Here is a 22,285-nt window from a genome sequence, read left to right as displayed (position 1 = left end):
AGTATTTTATTAAGTCTGTTGCTACCCAAATAATAAGTCTTTGAGAACAGGTTTCTCAAGCCAGGTGACGCATTAGACCAGGGGCTCATCTCCTGCTTCCAAAATGCATCACAGACTGCTAGAGAAACTGTTCTACTATGATAATTGATGATGAAAATAAATAATGTTCAATAAGTTGTACTTGTGTTTACTAACTGTTTATTCAGTTAAACATGAGTTTTGAACTGTAGGCCTGCATAAGCTCCAAACAGCGATTTTTGATTTTTTTTATTTATTTATTTTTTTTGATTACCTTAATCCGACTAGAGTCATAACTGAGCTAAACAGAAATGGAATTAAGACATGTGGAGTATGCATATAAATTAGTGGCATTATTGAAGTAAACACCACGATCAAACTGTTAACGTCATGTAGGACTTTTCGTCATATTTTCCGACAAGATCCACACACTGCTGTCAGTAGTGGACCGCACGCACACACACACACACACACACACATCGCAAAATGCGGAAGTTTTTTCTTTCCATTTGGCGTGCGTTATTAAATTCCATAACACTCTCACCAGTCCTTACTCCTTATTTGCGTCTAATAACCCAGTTTTTCACGGCAGCATGAATGAAATGTTCGTGAGTTAAAGTGAAACTGCAGAACTGCAGTTAAAGTCAGGCATCCTGCTGATTTGCTGAAAATATCAAGGTGAAAATCATCATAGCTTGCGTAGAATAGACCCAGCTCCCAATCCAACTTTGAGAATAGATCAACATCGATATATTTTTTTTTATCGCGCGATAAGTCTTGTGTTAACGCAGCATGTTAACGGCCAACCACTAGTTTTTATATATTTATGGTTGGGCGGCATGGTGGCTCAGTGGTTAGCACTGTTGCTTCACAACAAGAAGGTTGCTGGTTCGAGTCCCGGCTGGGTCAATTGGCATTTCTGTGTGGAGTTTGCATGTTCTCCCCGTGGGTTTCCTCCGGGTGCTCCGGTTTCCCCCACAGTCCAAACACATGTGCCATAGGTGAGTTGAATAAACTAAATTGGCTGTAGTGTATGAGTGTGTGTGTGTGTGCGAGGGTGTATAGGTGTTTTCCAGTGCTGGATTGCAGCGGGAAGGGCATGCGCTGCATAAAGCATATGCTCGAATAGTAGGCGGTTCATTCTGCTGTGTTGACCCCTGATATATAAAAGATTAAGCCGAAGGAAATTGAATGAATGAATGAATGAATATTTATGGTATGGTCTGTCAATGTATTGCATAATTTAGCTATTTTACTGTATTATATAATAAACAAACAAGCAAAGTCTTTAAAACAACATATATTTGCACCAATAGGGGGCAGATGCAGTCAGTGAATGCTAATGATTCAGCACCAAAACAGCCTTTCCTATAGTTCTAAGACTGGCATACATTAGCATAAATTAGTTGTACTCATTTTCTGCTACAACCATATGCATACACAACAGCGTCATCTTGCTTCTTAATGTTTAAAGCGGGCTGAAAAAGACACACTAATTGGCTGAATCATATGCCGCGGGTTTGATTTTGACCCCTGACTCTCATTAGGTGGCATATTCTCAGCCTCCATCCGCATCTTCGGGTTTTCCAGAGAGTTTTTTGGGTCTGTCGGCCCTCGCTGCTCTTGGGTGGCCCTCGTAATCCTTAGACTCTTTAGAGGGACCGAAAGCCATGGCGAAAACTCAAAGACAAGTCTTACAACACTTATCCAGAAATTAAAGAGCTGTTGTTAGTGTGTCTGTGGTTCAATTCCCTGCTGACCGTTACTCTGGTGTACTGGGTTTCTCAGCTGCGGTCATGGAGGATGCTATGGGACGAACATCAGATCTGTTCTGCAGCATTTTTAATCCTTTTATTATAATTAAGTATAATTAATCCTCTAATAGGATGTATAATTAATAAATTTAATAAAGGAGAATATTGTAGAGATCCTGTGTGTGATAATGTTCACGTGCACTGAGTGATTGTTTATTAATCAGCTTGTGATCAGTGCTGTAAAACCAATAATCCAGATTAATAACAACCAAACTGAGTGTGTGTGTGTGTGTGTGTGTGTGTGTGTGTGTGTGTGTGTGTGTGTGTGTGTGTGTGTGTGTGTGTGTGTGTGTGTGCGTGTGTGCGCGTGTGTGTGCATGTGTGTGTGTGTGTGCGTGTGTGTGTGTGTGTGTGTGTGTCTGGATATCACTCACTCACTCACACATATTACAGACTCTCACATGCACACACACACACACATTCATGTTGACACAAACACAGACTCATACACATACGAACATTTATGGTCACACAATCACAGAGTCTCTCACATGCACACACACACACACACACACATTCACAGTCGCACACACACACACACACACACACACACACATTCATGCTCACACAATAACAGACTCTCACACACACACTCATAAACGCACACACACATTCAAGGTCACACAATTACTGAGTCACACACACACACACACACACACACACACACACACACGCACACACACATACACACAAACACACACACACACACACACACACGCACACTTATAAACACACACACATTAACATAATGACATAATCATTATGTGACATAATCACTGAGTCTCTCACATACACACTCTCACACAGTCTCACAGTCTCACACACACACACACACACACATACACACACACAGTCGCACTCACACAAACACGCACATATACACACATTCATCCTCACACAATAACAGACTCTCTCACACACACACATACACACACACACACACACACAAAACACATTTATGGTCACATAATCACTGAGTCTCTCACATACACACACTCACTCAGTCACACTTACACAAACACGCACACATACACACATTCATGGTCATATAATCACAGATTCTCACACACAAACACTCACTCATGCACACACACACACACACACACACATATGGCAGTGAGAGTAAGTGAGGCAGTGTCTGCAGTCAGAGAGGATTAGAGATTAGTGCCGTCGCCAGCATTCCTCACATACCTGATTCCTGAGTTTACCTCACACCGAACACCTCATGACTGCACACACACACACACACACTCACAGCATCACACACTGATAACAGCACTACAGTCAGCTGCTCCTGTCAAATACACCACCTGTGTTTCAGATAAATCTGGATTTACAATGTATAGTTGTGCGTTTTGAGTTCAGCTCACCTCAGAGCAAGAAGGTTGCTGGTTCGAGTCCCAGCTGGGTCAGTTGTCATTTCTGTGTGGAGTTTGCATGTTCTCCCTGTGTTGGCGTGGTCTTCCTCCAGGGGCTCCGGGTTCCACCACAGTCCAAACACACATAGGTTAATTGAATAAACCAATTTGGCCGTAGTGTATTGGTGTACATGTGAAAGTGTATGGGTGTTTCTCAGTACTGGGTTGCAGCTGGAAGGGCATCCGCTGTGTAAAACATATGCTGGAATAGTCGGCGGTTCATTCCGCTGTGGCGACCCCTGATGAATAAAGGGACTAAGCTGAAGGAAAATTAATGAGTGAATGTTGTCATTTAGAACAGGAAACATCAAAGATGCGTCGTTTACGTGTTTTCAGAAGGGTCAAGAAAACATTTGGTGAATTGATTTAAAAAATTTGACTTTGTTGATCAAATTTTTTTTCTCTGCTTTTCAAAATACTCTAAAATAATACACATTAAATTTCCAAATGACAATATTTTAGTTTGAAAGTGATTGATTGGATCATAATTAGCCATTCTCAATGTATAATGTATTCATTCGTTCACTCATTTTCCTTCGGCTTAGTCCCTTTATTCATCAGGGGTCACCACAGCGGAATGAACCGCCAACTTATCCAGCATATGTTTTACACAGCGCAACCCAGTACTGGGAAACACCTATACAGTTTCACATTGACACACATACACTATGGCCAATTTAGTTTATTCAATTCACCTATAGCGCATGTCTTTGGACTGTGGGGGAAACCGGAGCACCAGGAGGAAACCCACGCCAACATGAGGAGAACATGCAAACTCCACACAGAAATGCCAACTGGCTCAGCCGCGACTCAAACCAGCAACCTTCATACTCTGAGGCCACAGTGCTAACCACTGAGCCACTGTGTCACCCCTTGATTGTATTTAGTTTCTCTATAATAATAATAATAATAACAATAATAATAATAATAATAATAATAATAATAATAATAATAATAATAATAATAATAATAATAATAATAATAATAATAATAATAATAATATAGTAATACAATATTAAAATATATAATATAAAATGTGTAATGCTTATATAGTAGTTTATTGGAATTTAAAACTGGAATATAATTAATTCTATTAAAATCTTAATAATATAATATTTATATTATTTATTAGGGGAAAAAATTCAAGTTCAAACTCGTTGGATATCCTAATTAAAGTTTAAAAAACTGTGATTAAATCGAATATTTAATTACAGACCAAAAGACAGTGTAACCGGTTTTATTTATTTATATATTTATTTATTTATTTTTACTTATTTACTCTGTTTTAAAAGTGTTTAAAAATGTTTGTATCCTTAACGTAAAAAAAAAGCTAAAAAAAAAGTGTTCCTAAAAAAGTACAGCAGTGTAACTTTTGAAAGGGTTCCACTCCAGCGACAGCATTTGTTTCGTAAAGTTGAATTTAAATTCCATTACAGTTAAAAAAAGACAATAAAACAATGATTTAATATTTTTATTAGGCAATAGGACACAAGAAATATGTTTATTTTATTTATTTATTTGCAACACAAATGTCATTCCTCATTTCTCATTAAAACAAAAAAGCTCAAATGTTTTTGACAACTTTCTGAAATTGACTTTTACAAAACATGACTTTGTGACGCATCATGTTGCAGCCAGATGTCAGGTACACAGATGTTCAGCTTCTCGCTTACTTGCGTCATATTTATTCTCGTTTCGTTTCACTTACAATGTTCCTCTTTTGACAGAAGTGTCTACTGAATGAAGATGTTCAGTTGAGGTTTATTTGTTTAGAGCTTTTCATGATGCAAATCATCTCCAAGCAGCTTTCCAGAACCAAAGCATGATTCTGCTTTACATTTTTAAATCTGTTTCGTTGTTTTGGTGGATTTAGTATTTTTCTCCAGCTAGAAAGATCAAATATAGAAAAACAACATTTTACTTATTTATTTATTTATTTATTTATACAGTTTTTTTTATTTAATCATATGAATATTTATTTTATTTATTTATCTTTATTTATTCGTTTATTTATTTATTTAAACAATTTTTAATTTAATCATATAAATATTTTATTTATTTATATTTAATTTGTTTTAATTAATTTATTTATTTATACATTTTTAATTTAATCATATAAATATTTGTTTATTTATATTTTATTTATTTTTATTTATTTATTTATTTATACACTTTTAAATTTATTCATATGAATTTTTTTATATTATATTTTTATTTATTTATTTGTTTATTTATTTAATTATGTATTTATTTATACAGTCTTTAATTTAATCATGTGAATATTTATTTATTTTATTTTATTTATTTTCCTTTTGAATAATTAAACAACACAATACTAAATTTAAGCCTCTGAATATTATTCATCATTCATTCATTTATGTTTTGACCATTTTTACATTTCTTTTTATTATTTTAAATAGCAATTAAATTAAATATAAATATGTATTTAATTATTTATATTTATTTATACAGCATTTAATTTAATCATATGAATATTTATTTGTTTGTTTATTTATATTTTATTTATTCATTTATTTATTTATACAGTTTTTAATTTATTCGTCTGAATATTTGTTTATTTTTATTTATGTATTTATAAAGTTTTTAATTTAATCAAATGAATAATTATTTACATTTAATTTTTATTTGTTTATTTATACCATTTTTAATTTAATCTTATGAATATTTATTTATTTTATTTTTTATTTAATAATATAAATATTTATGTTTATTTCTTTTAATTAATTAATTTATTTATTTATACAGTTTTTAATTTAATCATGAGAATATTATTTATTTATTATTATTATTATTTATTTACTTTTACAGTTTTTAATTTATTCATATGACTCTTTATTTATTTATTTAGGACTTTAATTTGGAACAATTAAATATTAATGTCAGTTTTAATTTGTTTAATTAAGCTTATTTGTTCCTAATATTTTTTTTCCTTTTGAATAATTGAACAACACAATACGCAATTTAAGCCTCTGAATATTATTTATCATTCATTCATTTGTTTTGACCATTTTTACATTTCTTTTTATTACTTTAAATAGCAATTAAATAAATATAAATATGTATTTAATTATTTATATTTATTCATACAGTATTTAATTTAATCATATGAATATGTATTTGTTTATTTATTTTTATTTATTCATTTATTTTATTTAATTATAGTTTTGAATTTAATCCTATGAATATTTATTCATTTAGAACATGATTTAAAACAATTAAATATAAATGTCAGTTTTAATTAAGCTTATTTATTTTCTTTTTTTTTCCTTTTAAATAATTGAACAATACAATCCTTAATTTAAGCCTCTGAATATTATTTATCATTAATTCGTTTTTGTTTTAAAAAATGTTTTATGTTTTTATTACTTTAAATTTTAGTAAAATTAAATATAACTTATAACCAATAAATCATTTAAAAAAATCTTATCCACCCAGTTTTTGTTCATTTTTATTGAAAGTCACAGTGTCTAATTCATGCCTGTATTTTTTCCTAATTGTCTTTAAGCGAGTGGCCTGTAGTTCATTATCAGTGGTCAGTCGGTGGTCTTTGTCCTCAGGCCAGGGCAGAGTATGGCCAGTTTCATTAGCTGAATCTCGCCATTTGCAATTCTCCCATTGTGCTCCTAAACAATGGCGGCAAACAAAGCATTAAAATGGAAATGACTGTAATGTAGCTAATTAGTTCTCCGTGTCGGGCTGTTAGCGGGGAGAGGGGCGGACAATTACAGAGAATTAACCACACATTTCAGATACACACTAACTTTTCTGCTCACCTCTTTCTGGTCTGGTTTGGGTTTCATTTTTATTTTTGTCGATTAGTACGCTGTAAAAAATGTAATGACAAAGTCATATACATACAAATATTTTGTGATTATAATATAATATAATAATAAAGATTTACTGTAGTTGAAACCTGAATAACTTGTCAAATAAATAAGTTTTAAAATGTTCCTTTAATTGATTTTAACAAGTTAATCAGGACTCAATTACAGTTTTATTTAAGTTATACAAAGTTTAACTTAATATTTTAGCCCGTTTGATTGATTTGAGTAGAGATGACTAGAAAAATTTCATTTGATTCAACTAAAATATTTAAGTCAGCAAAATTTTTACAGAGTAAAAAATTATATTTCTATTCTATTTCTATTTCTAAATTTCTATTTCTCCAGTGCTGTTTTAATTATAGTACACATTTTTTTACAACACTGCAAAACCCAAAAAATGTTAAGGTAACTCAAACCATTTGAGGAAACCGATTGCAACGAACTATTTCAGTTCAAAAACTACTAATAATGAGTACTGTGAACTTATTCCATTTGAGTAAATTAAACAATTTGAGCACAGTAAAACCCAATAAGTTAAGGCAACTCAAACCGTGTGAGAAAACCAATTGCTACAAACCATTTGAGTTAAAAAAACAAATCTATATGTGTACTGTGAACTTGCTCCATTTAAGCTATTTAATTAACTCATTACTTTCAACACTGAGTTCAAAACTCTTTTCAAATGGGTAGAATTAACTGTCAGTAAATTTTGAGTTAAATACACTCATTTCATTTGATAAAGTTGACTGTTGGGTTTACAGTGTAATTATTTTGTAAGATACTGGTGTACAGCTTATCATTAGAAGGCGGTCTTTATGCCGTCATTGTTTGATCGATCATTAGAAAGATTTTGTATTTGATTTTTTTGGACTGGCTTCTGATGATTGATTATGTTCAAAAAAAAAAAAAAAGGAGGGGAAAAAACTACTTTAAGTTTAGCATTTTCCTATTTCCAAAACATCCGTGTAGTTTATTTAATTATTTATCATCCCACACTATTAATTAATTATATATTTATTTATGCAGGATTAAAAAATTATATTTATGATGGATTTTTGTATATATATTTATCAATTTTCGTATTTATTTAGTTATGGTTTTATTTTTGGCAGGTATCTATGGACTTTTTTGACCATTTATTTATTTATTTATTTGATGTTTTTACAGGTTTCGTCCTCCATAGCTTAAATCTGGCTCGTTGTTGGACTGCAGTGTTTTTTTTTATAGCCAATCGAAAACAATTATTTCTTAAGAGGGTTAATAATATTGACTTTAGCAGTTTTTACAGTTTTTCAGCCAAATTAAAATAAGAAATATATAATAGAAAATACTGTGAATAAATGTGCTTGATCTGTTAAGCATCAATTGGCAAATATTTAAAAAAGAATATATCTATCTGTCTGTCTGTCTGTCTGTCTGTCTGTCTGTCTGTCTGTCTGTCTGTCTGTCTGTCTGTCTGTCTGTCTGTCTATCTATCTATCTATCTATCTATCTATCTATCTATCTATCTATCTGGTTAGTTTTAAACATATCAAATTAAGCTGTATTCTTTTCTTTATTATTCCCAAGTTACTTTTTCAGATTTTTTTTTTCTCCAGCAAAGATCGTATGTTGAATGTAAGCCACATGCTGTCAGTTGTCTTGGTTTGTTTAGTCCAGCAGGCAGATGTTTAGTGTCATCTGTGTGTGTGTTTCTGTTGTGTAGGTGTGAATCCACAAGTCTTGTTATCACGTGTTAGCCGGCTGATTGTTGATTGGTGACTGTTAACAGCTTGGCTTGAAATGACACATTGCAATGAGTTCATCAAGAGACCTGAATAACCCTGATCAAGTGCTTTTTTTCATTATCAGCATCATTAAAGCTAAGAGGACGGCTCCTCACGGCTGGACAGGAACAAAAATAAAGTATAATATAAATATAATATGAATATAAAGTATCATAAAAGTATTATATAGCAAAAAATAAGGGACACTATTGAGACTTTTGAGTAGTCTTTTATAATAAAAGCCAATCTGAAGTGAAGCCTGTAGAAGTTGCATATGAAGGATGGGAATGAATTAAAAAACAAGAAACAAATCTACCAAATTTACCATTGAGTTTCAGTTTTAAAAATGTTATGTCTGTGTTAAAAAAACATAAAAATACCTAATTTTAATTTGTATATATAGGTACATAATTGGGGTGACATGGTGAAGCAGTAGGTAGTGCTGTCGCCTCACAGCAAAAAAGGTCGCTGGTTCGAGCCTCAGCTGGGTCAGTTGGCGTTTCTGTGTGGAGTTTGCATGTTCTCCCTGCGTTCGCGTGGGTTTCCTCTGGGTGCTTCGGTTTCCTCCACAGTCCAAACACATGCGGTACAGGTGAATTGGGTAGGCTAAAATTGTCCATAGTGTATGAGTGTGAAATAAGTGTGTATGGATGTTTCCCAAAGATGGGTTGCAGCTGGAAGGGCATCCGTTGCGTAAAATGTGCTGGATAAGTTGGCGGTTCATTTCACTGTGGCGACCCCATATTAATAAACGGACTAAGCCGAAAAGAAAATGAATGAATGAATGAATGAATAATAATAATAATAATATAATTGTGGTTACTTTTAAACATATCATGGTTTGATATGGTATATGGCATCAAAGTTATTTGATTATTATTATAGTTTCTATCCATATCAGCCTAGAAAATAGGAACTTTTCACTTTTCGCCAGTCTTAGTAAGCAATGTATCTACAAAAGTAGTTATTAGAAAGGAAAATTATTGAAGCTTTTTGGTCAGTTTTGATCAAGATGCTAATGGTTTAATCCAAATCAATAATCTATGCTAAGCTAAGCTAAAAGTGCTCTCACCAGACCCAAAGATTGGCTAAATAGATACAAAAATGATAAAACTAAAGTGTTTATAAAAATGAGCCTATTTTCTACAGTAATAACATTTGCATTAAAGTTTAGCTAACCAAGAAAATGTTTTTTTATGTTCATTGAAAAATATTCTTGTCACAAGAATGTTAGAAATCGTTCTTAAGGGCTTTTCACAGAACACTATAGAGTATAGAACCTAAACATATTGGTCTAGATAACAGCAACTTTTTTATTTTCCATTTGTCGTAGTACACAGTGTAACTACAGAAGAGTCAATGGTAAAAATCAACCATCTAACTCTAGGGGAGATGTAAAATGAGCCTATTTTCAAAAAAAGTGGAATGTTTCATTAACAATTTTGCTAATGTTCAGCTAACCAAAATTACGCCAAAATAAGAGTATAATTCCTAGACATATCGGTCTAGAAAACAGCAAGTTTTAATTTCCCGTCAGTCTTAGTACATAATGTCACCACAGAAGTGTGAAACTTCACATTATCATTCTTGAGTGACATGCTAATGGTCTATTCTGATTTAATGATCTATGCTAAGCTACGCTAAAAAGTTCAGAGTCGACCCCAGCCAGAACCGGAGATCAGCTGAATAAGTTCAATGGTAAAACTCCACTGTTTAACATTAGGGGAGATGCAAAACGAGCCCTTTTTTTTAAGTGAAGTGTTATTAAGCGTATTTAAGAGTGTCATTAACAATTTTGCTAACCAAAATTATGCCAAAATTAGAGTTTACTTGCTAGACATATCGGTCTAAAAAACAGCAAGGTTTAATTTTATCATTAGTCTTTCGTACATGATATAACATCAGAACAATCTAGCTTTAAATTATCGAAACTCGTTGGTCATTTTATAGTTTTTTCAATGATCTATGCTAAGCTAAGTTAAAAGGGCTCGTGCCAGACCCGGATATAGGCTGAATGTATTAAAAAATGGTAAAACTCAACAGTTCAACTCTAGGGGAGATCTAAAATGAGCCCATTTTCAAAATAAAGTGGAGTGTTACTTTAAATGGAAACTAAATCAGCACATCTTCATACACAAATAACGTTTGAATCCTCCACAATAATGCCAAGAACGGTGTTTGCTTATTTAATGGATTGCTCAGAGCTTTGTTAGCTGCTGTTGGAGTGTTTATAGTGAACCTGCGATGTAAATGATGCCACATTGTTATAGCGGGTCTGGTGTTAAGCTCCTCTCCGTGAGCGGGATGGCCAAACACCCGCCTTGGCTTTGACACAAACAAATCTGCGTCCTGCCTTAAGTATATTATCGGGCCGCTTCTTTATTGAGCGCACGGCCAAAAGGAGCTTACCATTCATTAATGTTACTCCGGCAAGCTTTACACTGGACTTGGGCTTGTAATCATGCCTGTGCTTCTGTTTGACCCAAGCCGACGCAAGAAAGACGCTTTTAAACAACCCAAATGGGATAACTGCGATAATCTTTTGCGGAGTTAGACATGCTAAGAGTTTCAAGTCCAAATCCCGGAACTTCGGAGAAAGGAGGAGCGTGTCGAGAAAGGGATATTCAGGGAATCTGGGTTTTAGTTTCTTGTGGATTTACTTTAGTCTGGGATTCAGTTTTGGATTGGGTGTAGAGGGCGGACGGTATACTCGCTCAATCCACTTAAATTTGTTAAATGATTTAAGTTAACGTAATCTATTTGTGTTGGGACAACAAAAATGAAGTGTGGAACCCAGAATTTTTTGTTGTACACTCGAAAAATGTTTGCTGTTTGTTCAAACTACTTATTTAAAATGAGCTGAAACAACACAATTCTTGAGATTTTTTTGAGGACAACTTAATTGTTTTATGTTCAATCTACTTTAATTTGTTAAATGAGTTAAGTTAACGTAATCTATTTGTGTTGGGACAACAAAAATGAATTGTGTGGAACCCAGAATTTTTTGGTGTACACTCGAAAAATGTTTGCTGTTTGTTCAAACTACTTATTTAAAATGAGCTGAAACAACACAATTCTTGAGTTTTTTTGCGACAACTTAATTGTTTTACATTCAATCCACTTACATTTGTAAAAACTAATAAGTTAACTAAATTTCTTCATGTTTTCCATCAAAAATCAATTGTGCAGAAAGAGAACTCTCATATTTCGGTATGTTCAAATGGTACTAAAACACTTTAAATGAGTGTGGTTTAATTCATTTATTTATTTGTGCTCTATTTTTATAGGAAAAGTCTGTTAATTTTAATGTAAAATTACGCATTACTCTCTGAAAATACAGTTAATAATCTTTCTATTTTTAAAAAATAAATTTTATTCAAAATACAAGCAATTATGGTCACACTTTATTTTGATGGTCCGTTTGTTGAATTTAAGTTACATTGTATCTACATGCCAATAATTCTCATTAGATTATAAGTAGACTGTTAGGTTGGGGTTGGTGTTAGGGTTAGTGTAAGTTGACATGTACTTGCAAAGTTATTTATAGACAGTTAAATGTCTGTTGAAGGAGCATATCAACAGATATTAAGCAGACAGTCTACTAACACTCAAATGGACATCAAAATAAAGTGTTTTTTTTTGTTTGTTTGTTTTAAGGTGGAGTTTTAAAATAAAAACAGAAAAAAACATCTGTAAAACAACTGCTATTTCATTGTATAAAGTCTACAAATGACCTGTAAGATAATTTTTTTAACAGTATAGAATTAATTATTCTACTTTTAATTACAGATTCATTTTCAAATTCTGATATTTTTCTGGCGATCACATAGAAGTTTATGTGCTGAATAAATCCTGATTGTAAAAATGATGAAAATAATATAAATAACTTTACAAATTGGCATCAGTGTATTAATTAAGTGTTATTTAGATTTTCTTTGCTTTTATTATAGTAACTTTTATGTAACTTATGACAACAAGTTATAAAAGTAACTTTATTATAATAACTATGTCTAAAATTGGGTCTAATTAACTTAGAGCGGCGCAGTGGGTAGCGCTGTTGCCTTACAGCAAGACTGTCGCTGGTTCGATTCCCAGCTGGGTCAGTTGGTATTTCCGTATGGAGTTTGCAAGTTCTCCCTGTGTGGGCGTGGGTTTCCTCTGGGTACCCTGGTTTCCCCCATAGTCCAAAGACATGCGTTATAGGTGAATTGGGTACGCTAAATTGTAAATTGTCCATAGTGTGTGAATGAGAGGGTGTTTCCCAGTGATTGGTAGCAGCTGGAAGGGCATCCGCTGCATAAAACATGCGCTGGATAAGTTGGCGGTTCATTCCGCTGTCGCGACCCCAGATTAATAAAGGGACCAACTCGAAAAGAAAATGAATGAATAATTAATTAACTTAATGATTAGTTCATATAAATATAGAAGAGAAATTTAGCATATTTCGTAATTTTTTTTAATGAAAGTGAGAACTGTAGCGTTCATTAATTTTATTTAGTCTTTGCTTTTAATATAGTATTTTTTATGAAACTTATTTTAAAATCTATTTCTGATTATCAAATTATTTGTTTTTCTTCATTCAAATGTTATTTCTTCTTTTTCATAGTTAAATATTTAGTTAAATGTGGTTTATTACTGTTTCTGTTTTTGTTAAGTTTAGAGTAGGTAAGTTAGGGCATGTAAACGCTGAAGACTTGCTTTTGATTATTTTGTTTTTATTAGGTAAAAGGGTTACACTAAGTTAGATTGAATTTTGGTTTTGTTATTTTCTTTTCTTTCAGCGCCACTTTTGTCCTCTTCCCTTGCAAGGTTTATTGTTTTTGGATTATTTTGTTATTATAAATTATAACTTACCTTTTGTGGTTATTTGTTGTTATTTATATTATTCTTCTTTATTATTACTATTTTCTGTTTATTTTTGATTTTTGTGTAATGAATTATTCTTTTTTTGGCAGTCTTTTGGTTGATGCATGGTTTTCTTCTCACGTATTACACAAAATTGTCACGATATAAATGTTAATTCAGTCCATAGATTGACATCAAGCAGTCGTAACATATATTCTGGATAGTGCTGCATAGTAAAGTAGATTTTATATAATAGTTATTTAATATTTCATAGTTATTTGATCCATTTATTATTGGTTAGTGAGACTTTGTAATTTTTTTAATTGATTTTATTTACTTTTATTTACTTTTTATTTACTTTTATTTTACTCTATCATCTGTTGAACATAAAAGAAGATATTTTGAAGAATGCTGGTAACATTCATATACTGTAAAAAATATCCGTAAATTAGCAATTTTCCATACTTTGTGAGTCATGATTTTATTTTTCCCTGTTTATTTATGCTTTTGAATTGCATTATGGGATCTTAATCTTTCATCCAACAACCTTTAACCTCGACCAGTTTTAAAAAAGTGACTTTTATTAACATTTTTAATCATTAGTCATAATTCGTTTAACATCAACAGAAGAAAAATCCTCATAGAAATAATTTAATTCTCAATTAAACACATATTATCAAGAAGTTGAACCCAACACTGCCAAATGGTAAGTCCTTCACTCCTTCAGTTGACAATTACTGATGTCACTTTACCTCTTGTAATTACTGTCATCGCATTTTAGCCAATGATTAGCATCAAATGCAAAATGTTGTCTGAAAGAAGAGGCTGAGTGTGTGTAAATGGGGGGAAAAAGATGGGGGGATGGAGGAAAAGAGAGAGAGAGAGAGAGAGAGAGAGAGAGAGAGGGATGGAGAGGATTAGGCCTCAGGATCCCTTGGGCTTTGTCTGGAAATCTGGAGATAAAGCAGGCAGGGGCAGGTGGTCGGAGCGCAGGGGGAGGGAGATGTGTTTCAGGGCGCTTTTTTTAAAGGCTGGGGGCAAACATGCATTCATTAGCCCCAGTGTATGTTCTTACTCAACACAGTCTCCGTCCAGATCAACCCACACACACACACATGTGACCCAACGCTCTGGATGCTCACTTGGAGCCGCCATCACACTCTTAGAAATAAGGGTACAAAATCTGTCACTGGGGTGGTACCTTTTCAAAAAGTACGTTTTTGTTCCAAACAGGTCATTAAAGGTACATATTAATGTCTAAAAAAGAACAAGTCTGTACCTCATAGTACCTTAAAAGTACAAAAGTGTGCCCTAAAAGTACTAATGTGCAGCTGTAACGTACGAAAGTGTAACTTTTGATAAGGTACCGCCCCAGCAGCAGATTTTATACCTTGTTTTCTTAAAAATGCTTAAAAAAACGTTCAAATAGAGGAATAAATTCAACGCTCGATACTGATTGTTCCAATGGAATCTCACAACAATTCGTAATGTTTCAATTTATTGGCTAATTGGTACATTTGAGTAAAATTTACTCATCCCCCAAAGACGATTGGGGTTAGGAGTGGGGTTTGGGGGCCACGCCTCCTTTAAATTTTGTACGTTCTTATATGTGTGAAATTGTCTGATCCAGCAAATTTTTCACCAATAAATAAAATAATTACATATTCTTGTGATGCCTAAACTGTGGCATTTTAAAAAGATACTTTTGTTGTCGTTTTTGTAGCTTGAAACAATATATTACAGTGTTTCCTCTAGGATTTTTTCGGCAGGTCTTTTTTACACAGATTTACCAACTACCTACGCCGTTATTTTAATGACAAATGTCGTGAGCGCAGTATTACAAGACGAGATTGCTGATGTAATAGCCTACGAGCATGCAAATCTTTTTGCTTGCACGCAGATTTCCTCTGCTCGTGCACAAAACTTCTTGCACGCCCCGTCAAATATACGCTGCTCACGCTCAGATCTTCTTGTGCACTTTCAAATAAACGCTGCTGAAGTGCGAATTAGTACGCTTATATAACAAGTATGTCTCCAATATTTATTAGATATGCTAGGAATATTTTTTTTATGTCTCTAATAGACCTACAGAGCGGTATTAATGCGTCCTGAAGAAAAGTGAAACAGCTATACGTTGTATTTGCTGGCCTCACGCATCACGCATCACGCACCTGTCAGTCAGCCAGTCAGTCAGCACGTAAACAAATGACGCACAGCACTACTACAGTTACAGAAAAGATTGCACTGTTATAATTCACTTAGCTTTTAATACATTTTGGTGCGATTATCACCCGCTATTAAAAAAACATGACTGAATGTTTTGAATAAAAATCTGTAATGTAGTCGTGGCTTGATCAATTTTGGCGTTTCGCATCGCCATAGAACAATGAATGTAGCGGAAACCATATATTATATGGAATTAAGTCTAGAAAGTAATAGAAATTAGATGAATAAATGCAACGCTCGATTCTGATTGTTCCAATGGAAGACAATTCGTAACGGTTTGATTTAGTGGTTAATTCGTACATTTTAGTACAATTTGCTCATCCCCCAATAACGGTTGTGGTTAGGGGTGTGGTTTAAATGTTGTATGTTTTATATGTATGAAATTGTACAAAGTAGCAAATTTTTTGCTACTAAAATATTATAGTTATGTATTCTCGTGAGATCACAATGTTAAAATAGCTATTAATTAATAGTTTCTGTATTTTTATGATTATTTTTTTGTTTACTTATGGTTGTGAAATTTATTATGGGACCTTGATGTAAAAAATTCAACCGTGGTGTTTTAAAAAGAGACTTTTATTGCCATTTTTGTAGTTTGAAACAATATATTATAAACAATTAAGTCTGTAAAATAACAGAAATTAGACGAATAAATGGAACACTCGATTCTGATTGTTCCAATGGAATCTCATAACGATTCGTAATGCTTTGGTTTATTGGCTAATTCATACATCTTAGTGAAATTTGCTCATCCCTAATGATTGCAGTTAGGGGTGGGGTTTGGGGGCCATGCCTCCTTTTAAATATTGTATGTTTTTATACGTATGAAATTGTATGAAGTAGCTACTTTTTCGCCAATCTGTAATATAGTTATGTATTCTCGTGAGATCACACTGTTAAAAAGCTGTTAATTAATAGTTTCTGTATTTTTATGATTATTTTTTCTTTACTTATGGTTGTGAAATTTATTATGGGGTATTGACGTTGAAAATTCAACCTTGGAGTTTTAAAAAGTGACTGTTATTGCCATTTTTATCATTGTTGAAACAATTTAGTGTATGGAATTAAGTCTGTAAAATAACAGAAAGTAGAAGAATAAATGGAACACTCGATTCTGATTGTTCCAATGGAATCTCACAACGATTCGTAATGCTTTGGTTTATTGGCTAATTCATACATTTTAGTGAAATTTGCTCATCGCCTAATGACGGTTGCACACCTCCTGTTAAATATTGTATGTTTTATATGTATGAAATTGTATGAAGTAGCTACTTTTTCGCCACTATGTAATATAGTTATGTATTCTCATGAGATCACACTTTTTTAAAAAACCTGTTAATTAATAGTTTCTGTATTTTATGGTTCATTTTTCTGTTTTTCTTTTATTTAAATTAACATAACTATTAATTTACTACCAAATTAAAATTTAAAAAGTACATTGTTATTGGGAAATGCGCTCGCTTTCCTTAAATGAATAAATTATTTGAATGGATAATTTAAATGAACTATTCAGCATTTATTCAGTGATTTGAATTGCTGTGTTTACACTATTGTTTTTATTAAAACATCTTTATTAAGCTGCAGATAGACTTCAGATTTTACAACACTGTACAACTTATTTTTCAGATATTGAATAAATAGCTATATACTTTGCAGCTTGATAATGACTAGCTTGTAGCTTGACAAATTAGCCTACATTTTCATAAATCAAAAACACACAACTATATGAGTAATAAATTCAAAATCTCTGGCACTTATTTGAACTGAACTAAACTGAACAACTTAGTTACAATGTGAGAGCTAAATTTCACAGACATTTTCAAGTACCTGTTTAGAGTGTGTTGACAATCGGTGCAGTGACAGTTGCAGATTTGAAAAAAGGCGGGAAAAAGGAACCAAGACTCTTCCTCAGAACAAGAGAGTTCTTAAAAAGAACTGCTTCTATGAGTAAAGAATAAACTTTTTTAAAAGGCTTTTCCTCAGTCCCCAGTCCTCCCTCCTGCCTCAGTATCAGATAAACAAACACTCAGGATATCCTGAAGAAACCGTAGTCTTAGCCAAAGGCCGTGTCCTAAATGGAGCGTCATTAACTCCACAGAGCCCTCCACGTTAGATATGCAGCTAATTAGAGGCCTATTCAGATGTGAACTGCCGCAGACGCTCTTACCTGACAGACCGTTCTGCTCTTCAAACTTCAGCGCTCTTGTTTTCTTTAGTGCCTGTTGTGTTTGTTTAGTGTTTAGAGGGACGTCCACTGAGATGGGGCTGCTGATTGACGTGTGAATGTCCTGATGGGGCTGAGAAAATGGGTGTCTTTTTTTAAAATCAAATTGGACTTGAAAATTACAGTAGTCCCAGAGAGATGTTTTTAATCGCTACGTCCAGATAGGATTTAGCGGAGCAGCTCTCTGGAGAGTCACTGCACCCCAGAGTCAACTTTAGTTAATGGTGTTAGCATAAGATGACTTGGTGTGAGATTAATTCATTAAGTAGTGTGTGTGTGTGTGTGTGTGTGTGTGTGTGTGTGTGTGTGTGTGTGTGTGTGTGTGTGTGTGGGTGTGGGTGTGGGTAATCATTGGTAATGTGACACTGCACCGATTTGCTCCAACACTAATTGTTGAGGCGGTCTGAAGTGATCTATAGGGAGCCTTCTGTTTTGTTAATATTGTATATGTGTTGCGCTTAATTATTTCAATTCCTTTGCAATCCCTTTAAAGACCCTTTTAGTTCTCAAGAAGGGTTTGGGACATCTGGTCTATTTGTTTTCGTAGGTTTGTGTTGGAAAGAAGTTAACACTTCCATTCATCAAGGATTGATCATCTTTTAATTGAGCCTAAAAATATTTTATGTTTAATCAATGCAAGTTTATCTGTATATAGCACTTTTCACTATGATTATTCTTTCAAAGCCGCTTTGCAGAAGGTGCATTACAATCAAAATCAGAAAAGTTAAGATTACAAATTACCATAACTTTATTAGTTACTATTAACCTTTAATAAATAACTAGTAACTAATAGCTTTTAACAGTTAAAGTTACTATATATAGTTAACTTGCAGTTACAGTGATCAGCTTATATGAGTACACCTCCCACAAATCTCTTATTTAAATGAATATTTTCTATAGGATGCTTTACAATATTCAGGGTATATACGATCATGGAAAACCTGGAAAAGTCATGGAATTTTGACATGGCATTTTCAAAGCCTGGAAAAGTTTTGGAAAAAAACAAGGTTTTGGAAAAGTCATGGAAGTTACATTTACGTTTAGTCATTTAGCAGACATTTTTGTCCAAAGCTGCTTAAGCTGCGGTCACACTAGAGCTTGTGCTTGCAAAATTCTGTCGCATTGTGCTGCAAAAAGGGGCGGGGTTAAACAATATAATTAGACATTAAAAAAATTGAGCGATTGCTCCATATTTTACATTTCTTATTTTAAACTATCTTCTATTGATCTCACGCAATCACCTGATGTGATTTTGCAGGTAAGTATTCACCACGCTTGAACTTTTGTATGCAGTGAAATGCGAAAACACGTGCTTGCGTTTCTGGTATGCCCATTTGCATGCAAGTCTATAGAGCGAAAAGCGCAGTGTGATCGCGGCTTTATAATAGAAGTAGTTTTACCTACTGTGACTAGTTTAACAAACTATTAAGATTATCTTCAATTAGTTTGACAAATATCTGTATACTGGAATGGAGGTTTAGTTGTTTTTACTTCTTTTCTTTTCTTGGCCAAAAACATGCTCTCACATTATTAGTGCTGTGTAAGCATCATCTATTTTACATAGATATCAAAATAAATGTAAACTATTGCATGTTTTATGATATGCTGTAATAAAATTAAACGTGTTTATGATTTACCATGTATATGTAGACATTACCTGAAACATTAGATCAAGAAAATTTACTTGAAAGTCCTGGAAAGTCATTGTTTTTTTGTAGTAAAAATGTGTATGAACCCTGAATATTATATTCATGCATATACATTATTTTAGTCAGTACAGAAGCCAAATCTGGAGCTAATCTAGCAAAATAAGTTACAATAATGGTTCAGAAATTAGTAGCCCAAATTTATATGTTAGGGAAAAATATTTTCAAAAATAACAAAAATCAAGAGAAACAAAAAATGTATACAATTTTGTTGACTTTTTTTTGCATAAACTTAAATGTATTGCAATTTCTAAAGATGTTCTGTGACAAAAATATTATTTTAATAAATATATCTGTTTAATAAATCTGTTTTGTTAAAATGCACCAATATATATTACCCATATTTACTGAGAAATTGATAAAAATATTCATTTTCAAAATGGGGTGTACTCCATTATGCTGAGCACTGTATGTAGCATGTAGGTGATATCTATGTGTACACGTTCAATGAAGTGTATTTGTCTATTAAATGTATGTGTTGTCCTTAAAGTCTTTAGTGGTTGGCATCATCTCTTCAAAGGAGAAGTTTAGAGATTTTCAAAAGATTTATTTTGTTCAGGTGAATGCTGGTCTTTTTGAACTGACTATTCATAAAAACAGATATCATTCACACAACTACTAAACCAGGGTATTTGCGGGGTCTTAAAAAGTCTTAAAATGCCTTAAATCTCAAAAACAAAATTTTAGGCCTTAAAAAGTCTTAAATTGAATGAAATAACGTCTTGTAGGTCTTAAATCTTTTTTTAAACAGGTCTTAATTTTCCTTTATTCATGTATTGCTACCCAATGTGGCCAAACCCATACACTCATTAACAATCCATCTCAATAAAACTTTAAACTTTTTATTTAAGAATGTAGTTTTAAACTCTATTTACCAATATGGTTTAATTATTTTCCATACAAAAACATTTCTCCATGTCCAAAGTTCTCCATGTATTAACTGACTTGGACTGTTGTGCATACAGTTAGTTTATTATAGTTTTAAAACCTTAAAACCTTTTTAGTTTAGTTTTTTGAAGGAGGGTTATGTTGAAAAAAGTATTTGTGTTTAAATATATTCAACTAGAACTTGCTTGCCTTGACACAATATTTAAAATATTTTCCTCAGAATTAACTAAAATATATATATTTAAATTATTAAGTTGTTATTATTATTATTGTATTATTAAATTTATTGAATTATTTTAAATAGTTTGATAGGGCAAATAAAAATCTTTTTCAACTGGACCAGTCGAAAAACTCTTTAGCATTTAGTTCTGTTTGAGTGTAAAATTTTATTCATAATGGTCTTAAAAAGGTCTTTAAAAGTCTTCAAAAGTCCTGCTGAAACCGGCAAAAACCCTCTAAATGCCATCATAGTGACATAACGCTAAAATAATGCAATAAACATTATTCATCAAAAATGGATCTTACATAAAAATCTGAGGAGGAAAAAAAACTAAAAAAGAACTGTAGTAATTTTAACAAAAACGTGTCATGCAGGGAATTCTTGGAAAGTCATTTTACGTTCAATATGGTAATTCACCTTATATTTTAAGGAAATTTACTGTTAAACAGGCAACAGATTTTTTTGTACTGTAGCTTTTACATTTGTTTTTGGTTTTTTTACCAAAATGCCACTGCCATTCTTTACAATGTATTCAGGTACAGAAGAAAAAAATGCTGTATAGACTTCATTGTGTAAATAATTAAATACAGTTAATCTTAGTTAAAGTTATATACACTGGGTTTTAAACAATAGGCTATATTCACACAGACTTTTAATTTTCAGCCAGGCAGCCCCAGAGCTTCCGGTGAACTGTCTTTCCATTACAAAATTGTCACATTTAAAATCAGCGATCTTCACTTCCTGGTGGATATATGATATGAAGTGGGTCTCAGATTAGACAAGAAGCACTGCATTAAATTCCATTTACCCCGCCATGTCTTTAAAATATGACAGTTTATTTTACCCCAGTATTTTCAATGGAATTTCTACAGTAGCCGGTTTTTACTGACGGCGCTAGTGGTTACACATTTTTTTATCTCGTTTTATATCAGCTACCAAGCTGGCCAATCACAGAGCTTACGATACGCATCGTTGCAACGTGTGCTTGACGCGGAAGTATAAATCAGCCTTTAGTCTCTATTTCAGAGGTCGCCACAACGAAATGAACCACCATCTATTCCAGCATAGGTTTTAAACAGCCGCAACCCAGTACTGGGAAACACCTATACACACTCATTCACACGCAAACACTCATACACTACGCCCAATTTAGTTTATTCAATTCACCTATAGCACATGTCTTTGGACTGTGGGTAAAACCGAAGCACCTGGAGGAAACCCATGCCAACACAGTGAGAACATGCAAACTCCACAAAGAAATGCCAACTGGCCCAGCCAGGAATCGAACCAGAGACCTTCTTACTTTGAGTCAACA

The sequence above is a fragment of the Danio aesculapii genome, chromosome 1 (assembly GCF_903798145.1).
Source record: "Danio aesculapii chromosome 1, fDanAes4.1, whole genome shotgun sequence".
NCBI lineage: Eukaryota > Metazoa > Chordata > Actinopteri > Cypriniformes > Danionidae > Danio > Danio aesculapii.
The sequence above is the reverse complement of the archived record's forward strand: the minus strand, read 5'-3'. Positions refer to the sequence as shown.